The sequence below is a fragment of the Ovis canadensis genome, chromosome 23 (assembly GCF_042477335.2).
Source record: "Ovis canadensis isolate MfBH-ARS-UI-01 breed Bighorn chromosome 23, ARS-UI_OviCan_v2, whole genome shotgun sequence".
NCBI lineage: Eukaryota > Metazoa > Chordata > Mammalia > Artiodactyla > Bovidae > Ovis > Ovis canadensis.
Window position 1 is genome coordinate 9,194,395 of NC_091267.1, and position 24,823 is coordinate 9,219,217.

Sequence of the window (24,823 nt, forward strand, 5' to 3'; positions counted from 1 at the left end):
TCACGCAGTCCGCCGCGTGGATCAAAGGATCTATGGTTTTCCCTCGAGTCTTTCCCACGAGGCTTTCCCACGAGGCTTTCCCACAGGGCTGTCCCACGTGCACACGTGGTGGGAGTCGATCCTCGGCTTGAACGTCAAGGCAGTGCAGGGAAAACAGGTTCCTCTGGAAAGGACTGACACATCTGGGGGTCTCTTGGAATGGTGCCACGATCCTGGAGTTCCTCTTGCCTTTCCTGTGGAGAGCGCCTCCTCTTGAGATGCGACGGGAACGCCGGGAATTCTTTCCCTACGAAACAGGGAAAGGATCCCTCATCTCGATCTAGGAGGCGGAAACGGGCTGCCCTGGATGTGTGCGGGACCCCACGTGCTTCCTCTCGAGTGGAGACGGGTATGTCGGGGAACAACTGGAGTTGCAGCAAGGGTGTGAAGGACCCTTTGGAAGTTCCAGTGGTTAGACGTGATTAGCCTCGAGAAGCCTCAGCAGAAATGGGCCTCATCTCGCCTGGAGGGCAAAACCTCCTGGATTTTCTCGAGTTGCGGCAGGTGCTCTCGACTTACGACGGGGACCTCAGGGACCCGCTCTGGTGGCCTCAGGAAAGGCCAGTCCCCATGCGAGTTCCTCGGGGGCCTCTCGGGATTCCTCTCCCGTCGATGCCGGGGCCTAAGACCTTGTGTGGAGTCGGGGCCGGAACCTGAGGATTCCTCTCCAGTGCTGACATGGATCTTGTGGTACTTCTGGAGTCTCCCCAGGGGAGTCAGTCCTCGTCTCGAATGCGGACATGCACTTGCGCTTTCCTAAAGAGCGGTAGCAGCAGTGTCACGCAGTCCGCCGGGTGGATCAAATGATCTATGATTTTCCTTCGAGTCTTTTCCACGACGCTTTCCCACGAGGCTTTCTCACAGGGCTGTCCCACGTGCACACGTGGTGGGAGTCGATCCTCGGCTTGAACGTTAAGGCAGTGCAGGGAAAACAGCTTCCTCTGTAATGGACTGACATATCTGGGGCCTCTTGGAATGGTGGCACGACCCTGGAGTTCCTCTCGCCTTTCCTGTGGAGAGCGCCTCCTCTTGAGATGCTATGGAAACGCCGGGAATTCTTTCCCTAAGAAACAGGGAAAGGATCCCTCATCTCGAGCTAGGAGGCGGAAACGGGGCTCCCCTGGATGTGTGCGGAACCCTCGTGCTTCCTCTCGAGTGGAGACGGGTATGTCGGGGAACTTCTTGAGTTGCAGCAAGGGTGAGAAGGACCCTTTGGATGTTCCAGTGGTTAGATGTGATTAGCCTCTAGAAGCCTCAGCAGAAATGGGCCTCATCTCGCCTGGAGGGCAAAACCTCCTGGATTTTCTCGAGTTGCGGCAGGTGCTCTCGACTTACGACGGGGACCTCATGGACCCGCTCTGGTGGCCTCAGGAAAGGCCAGTCCCCATGGGAGTTCCTCGGGGGCCTCTCGGGATTCCTTTCCCGTCGATGCCGGGGCCTAAGACCTTGTGTGGAGTCGGGGCCGGAACCTGAGGATTCCTCTCCAGTGCTGACATGGATCTTGGGGTACTTCTGGAGTCTCCCCAGGGGAGTCAGTCCTCGTCTCGAATGCGGGCATGCACTTGCGCTTTCCTCCAAGGCGGTAGCAGCAGTGTCACGCAGTCCGCCGCGTGGATCAAAGGATCTATGGCTTTCCCTCGAGTCTTTCCCACGAGGCTTTCCCACGAGGCTTTCCCACAGGGCTGTCCCACGTGCACACGTGGTGGGAGTCGATCCTCGGCTTGAACGTCAAGGCAGTGCAGGGAAAACAGGTTCCTCTGGAATGGACTGACACATCTGGGGGACTCTTGGAATGGTGGCACGACCCTGGAGTTCCTCTCGCCTTTCCTGTGGAGAGCGCCTCCACTTGAGATGCGACGGGAACGCCGGGAATTCTTTCCCTACGAAACAGGGAAAGGATCCCTCATCTCGAGCTAGGAGGCGGAAACGGGGCTCCCCTGGATGTGTGCGGGACCCTCTTGCTTCCTCTCGAGGGGAGACGGGTATGTCGGGGAACTTCTTGAGTTGCAGCAAGGGTGTGAAGGACACTTTGGAAGTTCCAGTGGTTAGATTTGATTAGCCTCGAGAAGCCTCAGCGGAAATGGGCCTCATCTCGCCTGGAGGGCAAAACCTCCTGGATTTTCTCGACTTACGGCAGGTGCTCTCGACTTACGACGGGGACCTCAGGGACCCGCTCTGGTGGCCTCAGGACAGGCCAGTCCCCATGCGAGTTCCTCGGGGGCCTCTCGGGATTCCTCTCCCGTCGATGCCGGGGCCTAAGACCTTGTGTGGAGTCGGGGTCGGAACCTGAGGATTGCTCTCCAGTGCTGACATGGATCTTGGGGTACTTCTGGAGTCTCCCCAGGGGAGTCAGTCCTCGTCTCGAATGCGGGCATGCACTTGCGCTTTCCTCCAGGGCGGTAGCAGCAGTGTCACGCAGTTCGCCGCGTGGATCAAAAGATCTATGGTTTTCCCTCGAGTCTTTCCAACGAGGCTTTCCCACGAGGCTTTCCCACAGGGCTGTCCCACGTGCACACGTGGTGGAAGTCAATCCTCAGCTTGAACGTCAAGGCAGTGCAGGGAAAACAGGTTCGTCTGGAATGGACTGACACATCTGGGGGACTCTTGGAATGGTGGCACGACCCTGGAGTTCCTCTCGCCTTTCCTGTGGAGAGGGCCTCCTCTTGAGATGCGACGGGAACGCCGGGAATTCTTTCCCTTCGAAACAGGGAAAGGATCCCTCATCTCGAGCTAGGAGGCGGAAACGGGGCTCCCCTGGATGTGTGCGGGACCCTCGTGCTTTCTCTCGAGTGGAGACGGGTATGTCGGGGAACTTCTTGAGTTGCAGCATGGGTGAGAAGGACCCTTTGGAAGTTCCAGTGTTTAGACGTGATTAGCCTCGAGAAGCCTCAGCGGAAATGGGCCTCATCTCGCCTGGAGGGCAAAACCTCCTGGATTTTCTCGAGTTGCGGCAGGTGCTCTCGACTTACGACAGGGACCTCAGGGACCCGCTCTGGTGGCCTCAGGAAAGGCCAGTCCTCATGCGAGTTCCTCGGGGGCCTCTCGGGATTCCTCTCCCGTCGATGCCGGGGCCTAAGACATTGTGTGGAGTCGGGGCCGGAACCTGAGGATTCCTCTCCAGTGCTGACATGGATCTTGGGGTACTTCTGGAGTCTCCCCAGGGGAGTCAGTCCTCGTCTCGAATGCGGGCATGCAATTGCGCTTTCCTCCAGGGCGGTAGCAGCAGTGTCACGCAGTCCGCCGCGTGGATCAAAGGATCTATGGTTTTCCCTCGAGTCTTTCCCACGAGGCTTTCCCACGAGGCTTTCCCACAGGGCTGTCCCACGTGCACACGTGTTGGGAGTCGATCCTCGGCTTGAACGTCAAGGCAGTGCAGGGAAAACAGGTTCCCCTGCAATGGACTGACACATCCGGGGGAGTCTTGGAATGGTGGCACGACCCTGGAGTTCCTCTCGCCTTTCCTGTGGAGAGCGCCTCCTCTTGAGATGCGACGGGAACGCCGGGAATTCTTTCCCTACGAAACAGGGAAAGGATCCCTCATCTCGAGCTAGGAGGCGGAAACGGGGCTCCCCTGGATGTGTGCGGGACCCTCGTGCTTCCTCTCGAGTGGAGACGGGTATGTCGGGGAACTTCTTGAGTTGTAGCAAGGGTGAGAAGGACCCTTTGTATGTTCCAGTGGTTAGATGTGATTAGCCTCGAGAAGCCTCAGTGGAAATGGGCCTCATCTCGCCTGGAGCTCAAAACCTCCTGGATTTTCTCGAGTTGCGGCAGGTGCTCTCGACTTACGACGGGGACTTCAGGGACCCGCTCTGGTGGCCTCAGGAAAGGCCAGTCCCCATGCGAGTTCCTCGGGGGCCTCTCGGGATTCCTTTCCCATCGATGCCGGGGCCTAAGTCCTTGTGTGGAGTCGGGGCCGGAACCTGAGGATTCCGCTCCAGTGCTGACATGGATCTTGGGGTACTTCTGGAATCTCCCCAGGGGAGTCAGTCCTCGTCTCGAATTCGGGCATGCACTTGCGCTTTCCTCCAGAGCGGTAGCAGCAGTGTCACGCAATCCGCCGCGTGGATCAAAGGATCTATGCTTTTCCCTCGAGTCTTTCCCACGAGGCTTTCCCACGAGGCTTTCCCACAGGGCTGTCCCACGTGCACACGTGGTGGGAGTCGATCCTCGGCTTGAACGTCAAGGCAGTGCAGGGAAAACAGGTTCCTCTGGAATGGACTGACACGTCTGGGGGACTCTTTGAATGGTGGCACGACCCTGGAGTTCCTCTCGCCTTTCCTGTGGAGAGCGCCTCCTCTTGAGATGCGACGGGAACGCCGGGAATTCTTTCCCTACGAAACAGGGAATGGATCCCTCATCTCGAGCTAGTAGGCGGAAACGGGTCTCCCCTGGATGTGTGCGGGACCCTCGTGCTTCCTCTCGAGTGGAGACGGGTTTGTCGGGGAACTTCTTGAGTTGCACAAGGGTGAGAAGGACCCTTTGGATGTTCCAGTGGTTAGATGTGATTAGCCTCGAGAAGCCTCAGCGGAAATGGGCATCATCTCGCCTGGAGGGCAAAACCTCGTGGAATTTTTCGAGTTGCGGCAGGTGCTCTCGACTTACGACGGGGACCTCAGGGACCTGCTCTGGTAGCCTCAGGAAAGGCCAGTCCCCATGGGAGTTCCTCGGGGGCCTCTCGGGATTCCTCTCCCGTCGATGCCGGGGCCTAAGTCCTTATGTGGAGTCGGGGCCGGAACCTTAGGATTCCTCTCCAGTGCTGACATGGATCTTGGGGTACTTCTGCAGTCTCCCCAGGGGAGTCAGTCCTCGTCTCGAATGCGGGCATGCACTTGCGCTTTCCTCCAGAGCGGTAGCAGCAGTGTGACGCAGTCCGCCGCGTGGATCAAAGGATCTATGGTTTTCCCTCGAGTCTTTCCCACGAGGCTTTCCCACGAGGCTTTTCCCACAGGGCTGTCCCACGTGCACACGTGGTGGGAGTCGATCCTCGGCTTGAACTCAAGGCAGTGCTGGGAAAACAGGTTCCTCTGGAATGGACTGACACATCTGGGGGTCTCTTGGAATGGTGGCACGACCCTGGAGTTCCTCTCGCCTTTCCTGTTGAGAGCGCCTCCTCTTGAGATGCGACGGGAACGCCAGGAATTCTTTCCCTACGAAACAGGGAAAGGATCCCTCATCTCGTGCTAGGAGGCGGAAACGGGGCTCCCCTGGATGTGTGCGGGACCCTCGTGCTTCCTCTCGAGTGGAGACGGGTATGTCGCGGAACTGCTTGAGTTGCAGCAAGGGTGTGAAGGACCCTTTGGAAGTTCCAGTGGTTAGATGTGATTAGCCTCGAGAAGCCTCAGCGGAAATGGGCCTCATCTCCCCTGGAGGGCAAAACCTCCTGGATTTTCTCGAGTTGCGGCAGGTGCTCTCGACTTACGACGGTGACCTCAGGGACCCGCTCTGGTGGCATCAGGAAAGGCCAGTCCCCATGCGAGTTCCTCGGGGGCCTCTCGGGATTCCTCTCCCATCGATGCCGGGGCCTAAGACCTTGTGTGGAGTCGGGGCCGGAACCTGAGGATTCCTCTCCAGTGCTGACATGAATCTTGGGGTACTTCTGGAGTCTCCCCAGGGGAGTCAGTCCTCGTCTCGAATGCGGGCATGCACTTGCGCTTTCCTCCAGAGCGGTAGCAGCAGTGTCACGCAGTCCGCCGCGTGGATCAAAGGATTTATGGTTTTCCCTCGAGTCTTTCCCACGAGGCTTTCCAACGAGGCTTTCCCACAGGGCTGTCCCACGTGCACACGTGGTGGGAGTCGATCCTCGGCTTGAACGTCAAGGCAGTGCAGGGAAAACAGTTTCCTCTGGAATGGACTGACACATCTGGGGGACTCTTGGAATGGTGGCACGACCCTGGAGTTCCTTTCGCCTTCCCTGTGGAGAGCGCCACCTCTTGAGATGCGACGGGAACGCCGGGAATTCTTTCCCTAGGAAACAGGGAAAGGATCCCTCATCTCGAGCTAGGAGGCGGAAACGGGTCTCCCCTGGATGTGTGCGTGACCCCACGTGCTTCCTCTCGAGTGGAGACGGGTATGTCGGGGAACAACTTGAGTTGCAGCAAGGGTGTGAAGGACTCTTTGGAAGTTCCAGTGGTTAGACGTGATTAGCCTCGAGAAGCCTCAGCGGAAATGGGCCTCATCTCGCCTGGAGGGCAAAACCTCCTGGATTTTCTCGAGTTGCGGCAGGTGCTCTCGACTTACGACGGGGACCTCAGGGACCCGCTCTGGTGGCCTCAGGAAAGGCCAGTCCCCATGCGAGTTCCTCGGGGGCCTCTCGGGATTCCTCTCCCGTCGATGCCGGGGCCTAAGACCTTGTGTGGAGTCGGGGCCGGAACCTGAGGATTCCTCTCCAGTGCTGACATGGATCTTGGGGTACTTCTGGAGTCTCCCCAGGGGAGTCAGTCCTCGTCTCGAATGCGGGCATGCACTTGGGCTTTCCTCCAGAGCGGTAGCAGCAGTGTCACGCAGTCCGCCGCGTGGATCAAAGGATCTATGGTTTTCCCTCGAGTCTTTCCCACGAGGCTTTCCCACGAGGCTTTCCCACAGGGCTGTCCCACGTGCACACGTGGTGGGAGTCGATCCTCGGCTTGAACGTCAAGGCAGTGCAGGGAAAACAGGTTCCTCTGGAATGGACTGACACATCTGGGGGACTCTTGGAATGGTGGCACGACCCTGGAGTTCCTCTCGCCTTTCCTGTGGAGAGCGCCTCCTCTTGAGATGCGACGGGAACGCCGGGAATTCTTTCCCTACGAAACAGGGAAAGGATCCCTCATCTCGAGCTAGGTGGCGGAAACGGGGCTCCCCTGGATGTGTGCGGGACCCCACGTGCTTCCTCTCGAGTGGAGACGGGTATGTCGGGGAACTTCTTGAGTTGCAGCAAGGGTGTGAAGGACCCTTTGGAAGTTCCAGTGGTTAGACCTGATTAGCCTCGAGAAGCCTCAGCGGAAATGGGCATCATCTCGCCTGGAGGGCAAAACCTCCTGGATTTTCTCGAGTTGCGGCAGGTGCTCTCGACTTACGACCTTGACCTCAGGGACCCGCTCTGGTGGCCTCTGGAAAGGCCAGTCCCCATGCGAGTTCCTCGGGGGCCTCTCGGGATTCCTCTCCCGTCGATGCCGGGGCCTAAGACCTTGCGTGGAGTCGGGGCCGGAACCTGAGGATTCCTCTCCAGTGCTGACATGGATCTTGGGGTACTTCTGGAGTCTCCCCAGGGGAGTCAGTCCTCGTCTCGAATGCGGGCATGCACTTGCGCTTTCCTCCAGAGCGGTAGCAGCAGTGTCACGCAGTCCGCCGTGTGGATCAAATGATCTATGGTTTTCCCTCGAGTCTTTCCCACGAGGCTTTCCCACGAGGCTTTCCCACAGGGCTGTCCCACGTGCACACGTGGTGGGAGTCGATCCTCGGCTTGAACGTCAAGGCAGTGCAGGGAAAACAGGTTCCCCTGCAATGGACTGACACATCCGGGGGAGTCTTGGAATGGTGACACGACCCTGGAGTTCCTCTCGCCTTTCCTGTGGAGAGCGCCTCCTCTTGAGATGCGACGGGAACGCCGGGAATTCTTTCCCTACGAAACAGGGAAAGGATCCCTCATCTCGAGCTAGGAGGCGGAAACGGGTCTCCCCTGGATGTGTGCGGGACCCCACGTGCTTCCTCTCGAGTGGAGACGGGTATGTCGGGGAACTTCTTTAGTTGCAGCAAGGGTGTAAAGGACCCTTTGGAAGTTCCAGTGGTTAGACGTGATTAGCCTCGAGAAGCCTCAGCGGAAATGGGCCTCATCTCGCCTGGAGGGCAAAACCTCCTGGATTTTCTCGAGTTGCGGCAGGTGCTCTCGACTTAAGACGGGGACCTCAGGGACCCGCTCTGGTGGCCTCAGGAAAGGCCAGTCCCCATGCGAGTTCCTGGGGGCCTCTCGGGATTCCTCTCCCGTCGATGCCGGGGCCTAAGACCTTGTGTGGAGTCGGGGCCGGAACCTGAGGATTCCGCTCCAGTGCTGACATGGATCTTGGGGTACTTCTGGAGTCTCCCCAGGGGAGTCAGTCCTCGTCTCGAATGCGGGCATGCACTTGCGCTTTCCTCCAGAGCGGTAGCAGCAGTGTCACGCAATCCGCCGCGTGGATCAAAGGATCTATGCATTTCCCTCGAGTCTTTCCCACGAGGCTTTCCCACGAGGCTTTCCCACAGGGCTGTCCCACGTGCACACGTGGTGGGAGTCGATCCTCGGCTTGAACGTCAAGGCAGTGCAGGGAAAACAGGTTCCTCTGGAATGGACTGACACATCTGGGGGACTCTTGGAATGGTGGCACGACCCTGGAGTTCCTCTCGCCTTCCCTGTTGAGAGCGCCACCTCTTGAGATGCGACGGGAACGCCGGGAATTCTTTCCCTAGGAAACAGGGAAAGGATCCCTCATCTCGAGCTAGGAGGCGGAAACGGGTCTCCCCTGGATGTGTGCGTGACCCCACGTGCTTCCTCTCGAGTGGAGACGGGTATGTCGGGGAACAACTTGAGTTGCAGCAAGGGTGTGAAGGACTCTTTGGAAGTTCCAGTGGTTAGACGTGATTAGCCTCGAGAAGCCTCAGCGGAAATGGGCCTCATCTCGCCTGGAGGGCAAAACCTCCTGGATTTTCTCGAGTTGCGGCAGGTGCTCTCGACTTACGACGGGGACCTCAGGGACCCGCTCTGGTGGCCTCAGGAAAGGCCAGTCCCCATGCGAGTTCCTCGGGGGCCTCTCGGGATTCCTCTCCCGTCGATGCCGGGGCCTAAGACCTTGTGTGGAGTCGGGGCCGGAACCTGAGGATTCCTCTCCAGTGCTGACATGGATCTTGGGGTACTTCTGGAGTCTCCCCAGGGGAGTCAGTCCTCGTCTCGAATGCGGGCATGCACTTGGGCTTTCCTCCAGAGCGGTAGCAGCAGTGTCACGCAGTCCGCCGCGTGGATCAAAGGATCTATGGTTTTCCCTCGAGTCTTTCCCACGAGGCTTTCCCACGAGGCTTTCCCACAGGGCTGTCCCACGTGCACACGTGGTGGGAGTCGATCCTCGGCTTGAACGTCAAGGCAGTGCAGGGAAAACAGGTTCCTCTGGAATGGACTGACACATCTGGGGGACTCTTGGAATGGTGGCACGACCCTGGAGTTCCCCTCGCCTTTCCTGTGGAGAGCGCCTCCTCTTGAGATGCGACGGGAACGCCGGGAATTCTTTCCCTACGAAACAGGGAAAGGATCCCTCATCTCGAGCTAGGTGGCGGAAACGGGGCTCCCCTGGATGTGTGCGGGACCCCACGTGCTTCCTCTCGAGTGGAGACGGGTATGTCGGGGAACTTCTTGAGTTGCAGCAAGGGTGTGAAGGACCCTTTGGAAGTTCCAGTGGTTAGACCTGATTAGCCTCGAGAAGCCTCAGCGGAAATGGGCATCATCTCGCCTGGAGGGCAAAACCTCCTGGATTTTCTCGAGTTGCGGCAGGTGCTCTCGACTTACGACCTTGACCTCAGGGACCCGCTCTGGTGGCCTCTGGAAAGGCCAGTCCCCATGCGAGTTCCTCGGGGGCCTCTCGGGATTCCTCTCCCGTCGATGCCGGGGCCTAAGACCTTGCGTGGAGTCGGGGCCGGAACCTGAGGATTCCTCTCCAGTGCTGACATGGATCTTGGGGTACTTCTGGAGTCTCCCCAGGGGAGTCAGTCCTCGTCTCGAATGCGGGCATGCACTTGCGCTTTCCTCCAGAGCGGTAGCAGCAGTGTCACGCAGTCCGCCGTGTGGATCAAATGATCTATGGTTTTCCCTCGAGTCTTTCCCACGAGGCTTTCCCACGAGGCTTTCCCACAGGGCTGTCCCACGTGCACACGTGGTGGGAGTTGATCCTCGGCTTGAACGTCAAGGCAGTGCAGGGAAAACAGGTTCCCCTGCAATGGACTGACACATCCGGGGGAGTCTTGGAATGGTGACACGACCCTGGAGTTCCTCTCGCCTTTCCTGTGGAGAGCGCCTCCTCTTGAGATGCGACGGGAACGCCGGGAATTCTTTCCCTACGAAACAGGGAAAGGATCCCTCATCTCGAGCTAGGAGGCTGAAACGGGGCTCCCCTGGATGTGTGCGGGACCCTCGTGCTTCCTCTCGAGTGGAGACGGGTATGTCGGGGAACTTCTTGAGTTGTAGCAAGGGTGAGAAGGACCCTTTGTATGTTCCAGTGGTTAGATGTGATTAGCCTCGAGAAGCCTCAGCGGAAATGGGCCTCATCTCGCCTGGAGGTCAAAACCTCCTGGATTTTCTCGAGTTGCGGCAGGTGCTCTCGACTTACGACGGGGACCTCAGGTACCCGCTCTGGTGGCCTCAGGAAAGGCCAGTCCCCATGCGAGTTCCTCGGGGGCCTCTCGGGATTCCTTTCCCATCGATGCCGGGGCCTAAGTCCTTGTGTGGAGTCGGGGCCGGAACCTGAGGATTCCGCTCCAGTGCTGACATGGATCTTGGGGTACTTCTGGAGTCTCCCCAGGGGAGTCAGTCCTCGTCTCGAATGCGGGCATGCAATTGCGCTTTCCTCCAGAGCGGTAGCAGCAGTGTCACGCAATCCGCCGCGTGGATCAAAGGATCTATGCTTTTCCCTCGAGTCTTTCCCACGAGGCTTTCCCACGAGGCTTTCCCACAGGGCTGTCCCACGTGCACACGTGGTGGGAGTCGATCCTCGGCTTGAACGTCAAGGCAGTGCAGGGAAAACAGGTTCCTCTGGAATGGACTGACACGTCTGGGGGACTCTTGGAATGGTGGCACGACCCTGGAGTTCCTCTCGCCTTTCCTGTGGAGAGCGCCTCCTCTTGAGATGCGACGGGAACGCCGGGAATTCTTTCCCTACGAAACAGGGAAAGGATCCCTCATCTCGAGCTAGGAGGCGGAAACGGGTCTCCCCTGGATGTGTGCGGGACCCTCGTGCTTCCTCTCGAGTGGAGACGGGTATGTCGGGGAACTTCTTGAGTTGCACAAGGGTGAGAAGGACCCTTTGGATGTTCCAGTGGTTAGATGTGATTAGCCTCGAGAAGCCTCAGCGGAAATGGGCATCATCTCGCCTGGAGGGCAAAACCTCGTGGAATTTTTGGAGTTGCGGCAGGTGCTCTCGACTTATGACGGGGACCTCAGGGACCTGCTCTGGTAGCCTCAGGAAAGGCCAGTCCCCATGGGATTCCTCGGGGGCCTCTCGGGATTCCTCTCCCGTCGATGCCGGGGCCTAAGACCTTGTGTGGAGTCGGGGCCGGAAACTGAGGATTCCTCTCCAGTGCTGACATGGATCTTGGGGTACTTCTGGAGTCTCCCCAGGGGAGTCAGTCCTCGTCTCGAATGCGGGCATGCACTTGCGCTTTCCTCCAGAGCGGTAGCAGCAGTGTCACGCAGTCCGCCGCGTGGATCAAAGGATCTATGGTTTTCCCTCGAGTCTTTCCCACGAGGCTTTCCCACGAGGCTTTTCCCACAGGACTGTCCCACGTGCACACGTGGTGGGAGTCGATCCTCGGCTTGAACTCAAGGCAGTGCAGGGAAAACAGGTTCCTCTGGAATGGACTGACACATCTGGGGGTCTCTTGGAATGGTGGCACGACCCTGGAGTTCCTCTCGCCTTTCCTGTGGAGAGCGCCTCCTCTTGAGATGCGACGGGAACGCCAGGAATTCTTTCCCTACGAAACAGGGAAAGGATCCCTCATCTCGAGCAAGGAGGCGGAAACGGGGCTCCCCTGGATGTGTGCGGGACCCTCGTGCTTCCTCTCGAGTGGAGACGGGTATGTCGCGGAACTGCTTGAGTTGCAGCAAGGGTGTGAAGGACCCTTTGGAAGTTCCAGTGGTTAGATGTGATTAGCCTCGAGAAGCCTCAGCGGAAATGGGCCTCATCTCGCCTGGAGGGCAAAACCTCCTGGATTTTCTCGAGTTACGGCAGGTGCTCTCGACTTACGACGGTGACCTCAGGGACCCGCTCTGGTGGCGTCAGGAAAGGCCAGTCCCCATGCGAGTTCCTCGGGGGCCTCTCGGGATTCCTCTCCCGTCGATGCCGGGGCCTAAGACCTTGTGTGGAGTCGGGGCCGGAACCTGAGGATTCCTCTCCAGTGCTGACATGAATCTTGGGGTACTTCTGGAGTCTCCCCAGGGGAGTCAGTCCTCGTCTCGAATGCGGGCATGCACTTGCGCTTTCCTCCAGAGCGGTAGCAGCAGTGTCACGCAGTCCGCCGCCTGGATCAAAGGATTTATGGTTTTCCCTCGAGTCTTTCCCACGAGGCTTTACAACGAGGCTTTCCCACAGGGCTGTCCTACGTGCACACGTGGTGGGAGTCGATCCTCGGCTTGAACGTCAAGGCAGTGCAGGGAAAACAGGTTCCTCTGAAATGGACTGACACATCTGGGGGACTCTTGCAATGGTGGCACGACCCTGGAGTTCCTTTCGCCTTCCCTGTGGAGAGCGCCACCTCTTGAGATGCGACGGGAACGCCGGGAATTCTTTCCCTAGGAAACAGGGAAAGGATCCCTCATCTCGAGCTAGGAGGCGGAAACGGGGCTCCCCTGGATGTGTGCGGGACCCCACGTGCTTCCTCTCGAGTGGAGACGGGTATGTCGGGGAACAACTTGAGTTGCAGCAAGGGTGTGAAGGACCCTTTGGAAGTTCCAGTGGTTAGACGTGATTAGCCTCGAGAAGCCTAAGCGGAAATGGGCCTCATCTCGCCTGGAGGGCAAAACCTCCTGGATTTTCTCGAGTTGCGGGAGGTGCTCTCGACTTACGACGGGGACCTCAGGGACCCGCTCTGGTGGCCTCAGGAAAGGCCAGTCCCCATGCGAGTTCCTCGGGGGCCTCTCGGGATTCCTCTCCCGTCGATGCCGGGGCCTAAGACCTTGTGTGGAGTCGGGGCCGGAACCTGAGGATTCCTCTCCAGTGCTGACATGGATCTTGGGGTACTTCTGGAGTCTCCCCAGGGGAGTCAGTCCTCGTCTCGAATGCGGGCATGCACTTGGGCTTTCCTCCAGAGCGGTAGCAGCAGTGTCACGCAGTCCGCCGCGTGGATCAAAGGATCTATGGTTTTCCCTCGAGTCTTTCCCACGAGGCTTTCCCACGAGGCTTTCCCACAGGGCTGTCCCACGTGCACACGTGGTGGGAGTCGATCCTCGGCTTGAACGTCAAGGCAGTGCAGGGAAAACAGGTTCCTCTGGAATGGACTGACACATCTGGGGGACTCTTGGAATGGTGGCACGACCCTGGAGTTCCTCTCGCCTTTCCTGTGGAGAGCGCCTCCTATTGAGATGCGACGGGAACGCCGGGAATTCTTTCCCTAGGAAACAGGGAAAGGATCCCTCATCCCGAGCTAGGAGGCGGAAACGGGGTTCCCCTGGATGTGTGCGGGACCCTCGTGCTTCCTCTAGAGTGGAGACGGGTATGTCGGTGAACTTCTTGAGTTGCAGCAAGGGTGAGAAGGACCCTTTGGATGTTCCAGTGGTTAGATGTGTTTAGCCTCGAGAAGCCTCAGCGGAAATGGGCCTCATCTCGCCTGGAGGGCAAAACCTCCTGGATTTTCTCGAGTTGCGGCAGGTGCTCTAGACTTACGACGGGGACCTCAGGGACCCGCTCTGGTGGCCTCAGGAAAGGCCAGTCCCCATGTGAGTTCCTCGGGGGCCTCTCGGGATTCCTCTTCCTTCGATGCCGGTGCCTAAGACCTTGTGTGGAGTCGGGGCCGGAACCTGAGGATTCCTCTCCAGTGCTGACATGGATCTTGGGGTACTTCTGGAGTCTCCCCAGGGGAGTAAGTCCTCGTCTCGAATGCGGGCATGCACTTGCGCTTTCCTCCAGAGCGGTAGCAGCAGTGTCACGCAGTCCGCCGCGTGGATCAAAGGATCTATGGTTTTCCCTCGAGTCTTTCCCACGAGGCTTTCCCACGAGGCTTTCCCACAGGGCTGTCCCACGTGCACACGTGGTGGGAGTCGATCCTCGGCTTGAACGTCAAGGCAGTGCAGGGAAAACAGGTTCCTCTGGAATGGACTGACACATCTGGGGGACTCTTGGAATGGTGGCACGACCCTGGAGTTCCTTTCGCCTTTCCTGTGGAGAGCGCCACCTCTTGAGATGCGACGGGAACGCCGGGAATTCTTTCCCTTGGAAACAGGGAAAGGATCCCTCATCTCGAGCTAGGAGGCGGAAACGGGGCTCCCCTGGATGTGTGCGGGACCCCACGTGCTTCCTCTCGAGTGGAGACGGGTATGTCGGGGAACAACTTGAGTTGCAGCAAGGGTGTGAAGGACCCTTTGGAAGTTCCAGTGGTTAGACGTGATTAGCCTCGAGAAGCCTCAGCGGAAATGGGCCTCATCTCGCCTGGAGGGCAAAACCTCCTGGATTTTCTCGAGTTGCGGCAGGTGCTCTCGACTTACGACGGGGACCTCAGGGACCCGCTCTGGTGGCCTCAGGAAAGGCCAGTCCCCATGCGAGTTCCTCGGGGGCCTCTCGGGATTCCTCTCCCGTCGATGCCGGGGCCTAAGACCTTGTGTGGAGTCGGGGCCGGAACCTGAGGATTCCTCTCAAGTGCTGACATGGATCTTGGGGTACTTCTGGAGTCTCCCCAGGGGAGTCAGTCCTCGTCTCGAATGCGGGCATGCACTTGCGCTTTCCTCCAGAGCGTTAGCCGCAGTGTCACGCAGTCCGCCGCGTGGATCAAAGGATCTATGGTTTTCCCTCGAGTCTTTCCCACGAGGCTTTCCCACGAGGCTTTCCCACAGGGCTGTCCCACGTGCACACGTGGTGGGAGACGATCCTCGGCTTGAACGTCAAGGCAGTGCAGGGAAAACAGCTTCCTCTGTAATGGACTGACACATCTGGGGGTTTCTTGGAATGGTGGCACGACCCTTGAGTTCCTCTCGCCTTTCCTGTGGAGAGCGCCTCCTCTTGAGATGCGACGGGAACGCCGGGAATTCTTTCCCTACGAAACAGGGAAAGGATCCCTCATCTCGAGCTAGGAGGCGGAAACGGGGCTCCCCGGGATGTGTTCGGGAACCCACGTGCTTCCTCTCGAGTGCAGACGGGTATGTCGGGGAACTTCTTGAGTTGCAGCAAGGGTGTGAAGGACCCTTTGGAAGTTCCAGTGGTTAGATGTGATTAGCCTCGAGAAGCCTCAGCGGAAATGGGCCTCATCTCTCCTGGAGGGCAAAACCTCCTGGATTTTCTCGGTTTGCGGCAGGTGCTCTCGACTTACGACGGGGACCTCAGGGACCCGCTCTGGTGGCCTCAGGAAAGGCCAGTCCCCATGCGAGTTCCTCGGGGGCCTCTCGGGATTCCTCTCCCGTCGATTCCGGGGCCTAAGACCTTGTGTGGAGTCGGGGCCGGAACCTAAGGATTTCTCTCCAGTGCTGACATGGATCTTGGGGTACTTCTGGAGTCTCCCCAGGGGAGTCAGTCCTCGTCTCGAATGCGGGCATGCACTTGCGCTTTCCTCCAGAGCGGAAGCAGCAGTGTCACGCAATCCTCCGCGTGGATCAAAGGATCTATGGTTTTCCCTCGAGTCTTTCCCACGAGGCTTTCCCACGAGGCTTTCCCACAGGGCTGTCCCACGTGCACACGTGGTGGGAGTCGATCCTCAGCTTGAACGTCAAGGCAGTGCAGGGAAAACAGGTTCCTCTGGAATGGACTGACACATCTGGGGGACTCTTGGAATGGTGGCACGACCCTGGAGTTCCTCTCGCCTTTCCTGTGGAGAGCGCCTCCTCTTGAGATGCGACGGGAACGCCTGGAATTCTTTCCCTACGAAACAGGGAAAGGATCCCTCATCTCGAGCTAGGAGGCGGAAACGGGGCTCCCCTGGATGTGTGCCGGACCCTCGTGCTTCCTCTCGAGTGGAGATGGGTATGTCGGGGAAATTCTTGAGTTGCAGCAAGGGTGTGAAGGACCCTTTGGAAGTTCCAGTGGTTAGACGTGATTAGCCTCGAGAAGCCTCAGCGGAAATGTGCCTCATCTCGCCTGGAGGGCAAAACCTCCTGGATTTTCTCGAGTTGCGGCAGGTGCTCTCGACTTACGACGGGGACCTCAGGGACCCGCTCTGGTGGCCTCAGGAAAGGCCAGTCCCCATGCGAGTTCCTCGGGGGCCTCTCGGGATTCCTCTCCCGTCGATGCCGGGGCCTAAGACCTTGTGTGGAGTCGGGGCCGGAACCTGAGGATTGCTCTCCAGTGCTGACATGGATCTTGGGGTACTTCTGGAGTCTCCCCAGGGGAGTCAGTCCTCGTCTCGAATGCGGGCATGCACTTGCGCTTTCCTCCACAGCGGTAGCAGCAGTGTCACGCAGTCAGCCGCGTGGATCAAAGGATCTATGGTTTTCCCTCGAGTCTTTCCCACGAGGCTTTCCCACGAGGCTTTCCCACAGGGCTGTCCCACGTGCACACGTGGTGGGAGTCGATCCTCGGCTTGAACGTCAAGGCAGTGCAGGGAATATTGGTTCCTCTGGAATGGACTGACACATCCGGGGAGTCTTGGAATGGTGGCACGACCCTGGAGTTCCTCTCGCCTTTCCTGTGGAGAGCGCCTCCTCTTGAGATGCGACGGGAACGCCGGGAATTCTTTCCCTACGAAACAGGGAAAGGATCCCTCATCTCGAGCTAGGAGGCGGAAACGGGGCTCCCCTGGATGTGTGCGGGACCCTCGTGCTTCCTCTCGAGTGTAGACGGGTATGTCGGGGAACTTCTTGAGTTGCAGCAAGGGTGAGAAGGACCCTTTGGATGTTCCAGTGGTTAGATGTGTTTAGCCTCGAGAAGCCTCAGCGGAAATGGGCCTCATCTCGCCTGGAGGGCAAAACCTCCTGGATTTTCTCGAGTTGCGGCAGGTGCTCTCGACTTACGAAGGAGACCTCAGGGACCCGCTCTGGTGCCCTCAGGAAAGGCCAGTCCCCATGCGAGTTCGTGGGGGCCTCTCGGGATTCCTCTCCCGTCGATGCCGGGGCCTAAGACCTTGTGTGGAGTCGGGGCCGGACCTGAGGATTCCGCTCCAGTGCTGACATGGATCTTGGGGTACTTCTGGAGTCTCCCCAGGGGAGTCAGTCCTCGTCTCGAATGCGGGCATGCACTTGCGCTTTCCTCCAGAGCGGTAGCAGCAGTGTCACGCAATCCGCCGCGTGGATCAAAGGATCTATGGTTTTCCCTCGAGTCTTTCCCACGAGGCTTTCCCACGAGGCTTTCCCACAGGGCTGTCCCACGTGCACACGTGGTGGGACTCGATCCTCGGCTTGAACGTAAAGGCAGTGCAGGGAAAACAGGTTCCTCTGGAATGGCCTGACACATCTGGGGGACTCTTGGAATGGTGGCATGACCCTGGAGTTCCTCTCGCCTTTCCTGTGGAGAGCGCCTCCTCTTGAGATGCGACGGGAACGTCGTGAATTCTTTCCCTACGAAACAGGGAAAGGATCCCTCAACTCGAGCTAGGAGGCGGAAACGTGGCTCCCCTGGATGTGTGCGGGACCCTCGTGCTTCCTCTCGAGTGGAGACGGGTATGGCGGGGAACTTCTTGAGTTGCAGCAAGGGTGAGAAGGACCCTTTGGATGTTCCAGTGGTTAGATGTGATTAGCCTCGAGAAACCTCAGCGGAAATGGGCCTCATTTCGCCTGGAGGGCAAAACCTCCTGGATTTTCTCGAGTTGCGGCAGGTGCTCTCGACTTACGACGGAGACCTCAGGGACCCGCTCTGGTGGCCTCAGGAAAGGCCAGTCCTATGCGAGTTCCTCGGGGGCCTCTCGGGATTCCTCTCCCGTCGATACCGGGGCCTAAGACCTTGTGTGGAGTCGGGGCCGGAACCTGAGGATTCCTCTCCAGTGCTGACATGGATCTTGGGGTACTTCTGGAGTCTCCCCAGGGGAGTCAGTCCTCGTCTCGAATGCGGGCATGCACTTGCGCTTTCCTCCAGAGCGGTAGCAGCAGTGTCACGCAGTCCACCGCGTGGATCAAAGGATCTATGGTTTTCCCTCGAGTCTTTCCCACGAGGCTTTCCCACGAGGCTTTCCCACAGGGCTGTCCCACGTGCACACGTGGTGGGAGTCGATCCTCGGCTTGAACGTCAAGGCAGTGCAGGGAAAACAGGTTCCTCTGGAATGGACTGACACATCTGGGGGACTCTTGGAATGGTGGCACGACCCTGGAGTTCCTCTCGCCTTTCCTGTGGAGAGCGCCTCCTCTTGAGATGCGACGGGAACGCCGGGAATTCTTTCCCTACGAAACAGGGAAAGGATCCCCCATCTCGAGCTAGGAGGCGGAAACGGTGCTCCCCTGGATGTGTGCGGGACCCTCGTGCTTCCTCTCGAGTGGAGACGGGTATGTTGGGGAACTTCTTGAGTTGCAGCAAGGGTGAGAAGGACCCTTTGGATGTTCCAGTGGTTAGATGTGATTAGACTCGAGAAGCCTCAGCGGAAATGGGCCTCATCTCGCCTGGAGGGCAAAACCTCCTGGATTTTCTCGAGTTGCGGCAGGTGCTCTCGACTTACATCGGGGACCTCAGGGACCCTCTCTGGTGGCCTCAGGAAAGGCCAGTCCCCATGCGAGTTCCTCGGGGGCCTCTCAGGATTCCTCTCCCGTCGATGCCGGGGCCTAAGACCTTGTGTGGAGTCGGGGCCGGAACCTGAGGATTTCTCTCCAGTGCTGACATGGATCTTGGGGTACTTCTGCAGTCTCCCCAGGGGAGTCAGTCCTCGTCTCGAATGCGGGCATGCACTTGCGCTTTCCTCCAGAGCGGTAGCAGCAGTGTCACGCAGTCCACCGCGTGGATCAAAGGATCTATGGTTTTCCCTCGAGTCTTTCCCACGAGGCTTTCCCACGAGGCTTTCCCACAGGGCTGTCCCACGTGCACACGTGGTGGGAGTCGATCCTCAGCTTGAACGTCAAGGCAGTGCAGGGAAAACAGGTTCCTCTGGAATGGACTGACACATCTGGGGGACTCTTGGAATGGTGGCACGACCCTGGAGTTCCTCTCGCCTTTCCTGTGGAGAGCGCCTCCTCTTGAGATGCGACGGGAACGCCGGGAATTCTTTCCCTACGAAACAGGGAAAGGATCCCTCATATCGAGCTAGGAGGCGGAAACGGGGCTCCCCTGGATGTGTGCGGGACCCTCGTGCTTCCTCTCGAGTGGAGACGGGTATGTCGGGGAACTTCTTGAGTTGCAGCAAGGGTGAGAAGGACCCTTTGGATGTTCCAGTGGTTAGATGTGATTAGCCTCGAGAAGCATCAGCGGAAATGGGCCTCATCTCGCCTGGAGGGCAAAACCTCCTGGATTTTCTCGAGTTGCGGCAGGTGCTCTCGACTTACGACGGGGACCTCAGGGACCCGCTCTGGTGGCCTCAGGAAAGGCCAGTCCCCATGCGAGTTCCTCGGGGGCCTCTCGGGATTCCTCTCCCGTAGATGCCGGGGCCTAAGACCTTGTGTGGAGTCGGGGCCGGAACCTGAGGATTGCTCTCCAGTGCTGACATGGATCTTGGGGTACTTCTGGAGTCTCCCCAGGGGAGTCAGTCCTCGTCTCGAATGCGGGCATGCACTTGCGCTTTCCTCCAGAGCGGTAGCAGCAGTGTCACGCAGTCCGCCGCGTGGATCAAAGGATCTATGGTTTTCCCTCGAGTCTTTCCCACGAGGCTTTCCCACGAGGCTTTCCCACAGGGCTGTCCCACGTGCACACGTGGTGGGAGTCGATCCTCGGCTTGAACGTCAAGGCAGTGCAGGGAAAACAGGTTCCTCTGGAATGGACTGACACGTCTGGGGGACTCTTGGAATGGTGGCACGACCCTGGAGTTCCTCTCGCCTTTCCTGTGGAGAGCGCCTCCTCTTGGGATGCGACGGGAACGCCAGGAATTCTTTCCCTACGAAACAGGGAAAGGATCCCTCATCTCGAGCTAGGAGGCGGAAACGGGGCTCCCCTGGATGTGTGCGGGACCCTCGTGCTTCCTCTCGAGTGGAGACGGGTATGTCGGGGAACTTCTTGAGTTGCAGCAAGGGTGAGAAGGACGCTTTGGATGTTCCAGTGGTTAGATGTGATTAGCCTCGAGAAGCCTCAGCGGAAATGGGCCTCATCTCGCCTGGAGGGCAAAACCTCCTGGATTTTCTCGAGTTGCGGCAGGTGCTCTCGACTTACGACGGGGACCTCAGGGACCCGCTCTGGTGGCCTCAGGAAAGGCCAGTCCCCATGCGAGTTCCTCGGGGGCCTCTCGGGATTCCTCTCCCGTCGATGCCGGGGCCTAAGACCTTGTGTGGAGTCGGGGCCGGAACCTGAGGATTACTCTCCAGTGCTGACATGGATCTTGGGGTACTTCTGGAGTCTCCCCAGGGGAGTCAGTCCTCGTCTCGAATGCGGGCATGCACTTGCGCTTTCCTCCAGGGCGGTAGCAGCAGTGTCACGCAGTCCTCCGCGTGGATCAAAAGATCTATGGTTTTCCCTCGAGTCTTTCCCACGAGGCTTTCCCACGAGGCTTTCCCACAGCGCTGTCCCACGTGCCCACGTGGTGGGAGTCGATCCTCGGCTTGAACGTCAAGGCAGTGCAGGGAAAACAGGTTCCTCTGGAATGGACTGACACGTCTGGGGGACTCTTGGAATGGTGGCACGACCCTGGAGTTCCTCTCGCCTTTCCTGTGGAGAGCGCCTCCTCTTGGGATGCGACGGGAACGCCGGGAATTCTTTCCCTACGAAACAGGGAAAGGATCCCTCATCTCGAGCAAGGAGGCGGAAACGGGGCTCCCCTGGATGTGTGCGGGACCCTCGTGCTTCCTCTCGAGTGGAGACGGGTATGTCGGGGAACTTCTTGAGTTGCAGCAAGGGTGAGAAGGACCCTTTGGATGTTCCAGTGGTTAGATGTGATTAGCCTCGAGAAGCCTCAGCGGAAATGGGCCTCATCTCGCCTGGAGGGCAAAACCTCCTGGATTTTCTCGAGTTGCGGCAGGTGCTCTCGACTTACGACCGGGACCTCAGGGACCCGCTCTGGTGGCCTCAGGAAAGGCCAGTCCCCATGCGAGTTCCTCGGGGGCCTCTCGGGATTCCTCTCCCGTCGATGCCGGGGCCTAAGACCTTGTGTGGAGTCGGGGCCGGAACCTGAGGATTGCTCTCCTGTGCTGACATGGATCTTGGGGTACTTCTGGAGTCTCCCCAGGGGAGTCAGTCCTCGTCTCGAATGCGGGCATGCACTTGCGCTTTCCTCCACAGCGGTAGCAGCAGTGTCACGCAGTCCGCCGCGTGGATCAAAGGATCTATGGTTTTCCCTCGAGTCTTTCCCACGAGGCTTTCCCACGAGGCTTTCCCACAGGGCTGTCCCATGTGCACACGTGGTGGGAGTCGATCCTCGGCTTGAACGTCAAGGCAGTGCAGGGAATATTGGTTCCTCTGGAATGGACTGACACATCCGGGGGAGTCTTGGAATGGTGGCACGACCCTGGAGTTCCTCTCGCCTTTCCTGTGGAGATGGCCTCCTCTTGAGATGCGACGGGAACGCCGGGAATTCTTTCCCTACGAAACAGGGAAAGGATCCCTCATCTCGAGCTAGGAGGCAGAAACGGGGCTCCCCTGGATGTGTGCGGGACCCTCGTGCTTCCTCTCGAGTGGAGACGGGTATGTCGGGGAACTTCTTGAGTTGCAGCAAGGGTGAGAAGGACCCTTTGGATGTTCCAGTGGTTAGATGTGATTAGCCTCGAGAAGCCTCAGCGGAAATGGGCCTCATCTCGCCTGGAGGGCAAAACCTCCTGGATTTTCTCGAGTTGCGGCAGGTGCTCTCGACTTACGACGGGGACCTCAGGGACCCGCTCTGGTGCCCTCAGGAAAGGCCAGTCCCCATGCGAGTTCGTGGGGGCCTCTCGGGATTCCTCTCCCGTCGATGCCGGGGCCTAAGACCTTGTGTGGAGTCGGGGCCGGAACCTGAGGATTGCTCTCCAGTGCTGACATGGATCTTGGGGTACTTCTGGAGTCTCCCCAGGGGAGTCAGTCCTCGTCTCGAATGCGGGCATGCACTTGCGCTTTCCTCCACAGCGGTAGCAGCAGTGTCACGCAGTCCGCCGCGTGGATCAAAGGATCTATGGTTTTCCCTCGAGTCTTTCCCACGAGGCTTTCCCACGAGGCTTTCCCACAGGGCTGTCCCACGTGCACACGTGGTGGGAGTCGATCCTCGGCTTGAACGTCAAGGCAGTGCAGGGAATATTGGTTCCTCTGGAATGGACTGACACATCCGGGGAGTCTTGGAATGGTGGCACGACCCTGGAGTTCCTCTCGCCTTTCCTGTGGAGAGCGCCTCCTCTTGAGATGCGACGGGAACGCCGGGAATTCTTTCCCTACGAAACAGGGAAAGGATCCCTCATCTCGAGCTAGGAGGCGGAAACGGGGCTCCCCTGGATGTGTGCGGGACCCTCGTGCTTCCTCTCGAGTGGAGACGGGTATGTCGGGGAACTTCTTGAGTTGCAGCAAGGGTGAGAAGGACCCTTTGGATGTTCCAGTGGTTAGATGTGATTAGCCTCGAGAAGCCTCAGCAGAAATGGGCCTCATCTCGCCTGGAGGGCAAAACCTCCTGGATTTTCTCGAGTTGCGGCAGGTGCTCTCGACTTACGAAGGAGACCTCAGGGACCCGCTCTGGTGCCCTCAGGAAAGGCCAGTCCCCATGCGAGTTCGTGGGGGCCTCTCGGGATTCCTCTCCCGTCGATGCCGGGGCCTAAGACCTTGTGTGGAGTCGGGGCCGGACCTGAGGATTCCTCTCCAGTGCTGACATGGATCTTGGGGTACTTCTGGAGTCTCCCCAGGGGAGTCAGTCCTCGTCTCGAATGCGGGCATGCACTTGCGCTTTCCTCCAGAGCGGTAGCAGCAGTGTCACGCAATCCGCCGCGTGGATCAAAGGATCTATGGTTTTCCCTCGAGTCTTTCCCACGAGGCTTTCCCACGAGGCTTTCCCACAGGGCTGTCCCACGTGCACACGTGGTGGGACTCGATCCTCGGCTTGAACGTAAAGGCAGTGCAGGGAAAACAGGTTCCTCTGGAATGGCCTGACACATCTGGGGGACTCTTGGAATGGTGGCATGACCCTGGAGTTCCTCTCGCCTTTCCTGTGGAGAGCGCCTCCTCTTGAGATGCGACGGGAACGTCGTGAATTCTTTCCCTACGAAACAGGGAAAGGATCCCTCAACTCGAGCTAGGAGGCGGAAACGTGGCTCCCCTGGATGTGTGCGGGACCCTCGTGCTTCCTCTCGAGTGGAGACGGGTATGGCGGGGAACTTCTTGAGTTGCAGCAAGGGTGAGAAGGACCCTTTGGATGTTCCAGTGGTTAGATGTGATTAGCCTCGAGAAACCTCAGCGGAAATGGGCCTCATTTCGCCTGGAGGGCAAAACCTCCTGGATTTTCTCGAGTTGCGGCAGGTGCTCTCGACTTACGACGGAGACCTCAGGGACCCGCTCTGGTGGCCTCAGGAAAGGCCAGTCCTATGCGAGTTCCTCGGGGGCCTCTCGGGATTCCTCTCCCGTCGATACCGGGGCCTAAGACCTTGTGTGGAGTCGGGGCCGGAACCTGAGGATTCCTCTCCAGTGCTGACATGGATCTTGGGGTACTTCTGGAGTCTCCCCAGGGGAGTCAGTCCTCGTCTCGAATGCGGGCATGCACTTGCGCTTTCCTCCAGAGCGGTAGCAGCAGTGTCACGCAGTCCACCGCGTGGATCAAAGGATCTATGGTTTTCCCTCGAGTCTTTCCCACGAGGCTTTCCCACGAGGCTTTCCCACAGGGCTGTCCCACGTGCACACGTGGTGGGAGTCGATCCTCGGCTTGAACGTCAAGGCAGTGCAGGGAAAACAGGTTCCTCTGGAATGGACTGACACATCTGGGGGACTCTTGGAATGGTGGCACGACCCTGGAGTTCCTCTCGCCTTTCCTGTGGAGAGCGCCTCCTCTTGAGATGCGACGGGAACGCCGGGAATTATTTCCCTACGAAACAGGGAAAGGATCCCCCATCTCGAGCTAGGAGGCGGAAACGGTGCTCCCCTGGATGTGTGCGGGACCCTCGTGCTTCCTCTCGAGTGGAGACGGGTATGTTGGGGAACTTCTTGAGTTGCAGCAAGGGTGAGAAGGACCCTTTGAATGTTCCAGTGGTTAGATGTGATTAGACTCGAGAAGCCTCAGCGGAAATGGGCCTCATCTCGCCTGGAGGGCAAAACCTCCTGGATTTTCTCGAGTTGCGGCAGGTGCTCTCGACTTACATCGGGGACCTCAGGGACCCTCTCTGGTGGCCTCAGGAAAGGCCAGTCCCCATGCGAGTTCCTCGGGGGCCTCTCAGGATTCCTCTCCCGTCGATGCCGGGGCCTAAGACCTTGTGTGGAGTCGGGGCCGGAACCTGAGGATTTCTCTCCAGTGCTGACATGGATCTTGGGGTACTTCTGCAGTCTCCCCAGGGGAGTCAGTCCTCGTCTCGAATGCGGGCATGCACTTGCGCTTTCCTCCAGAGCGGTAGCAGCAGTGTCACGCAGTCCACCGCGTGGATCAAAGGATCTATGGTTTTCCCTCGAGTCTTTCCCACGAGGCTTTCCCACGAGGCTTTCCCACAGGGCTGTCCCACGTGCACACGTGGTGGGAGTCGATCCTCAGCTTGAACGTCAAGGCAGTGCAGGGAAAACAGGTTCCTCTGGAATGGACTGACACATCTGGGGGACTCTTGGAATGGTGGCACGACCCTGGAGTTCCTCTCGCCTTTCCTGTGGAGAGCGCCTCCTCTTGAGATGCGACGGGAACGCCGGGAATTCTTTCCCTACGAAACAGGGAAAGGATCCCTCATATCGAG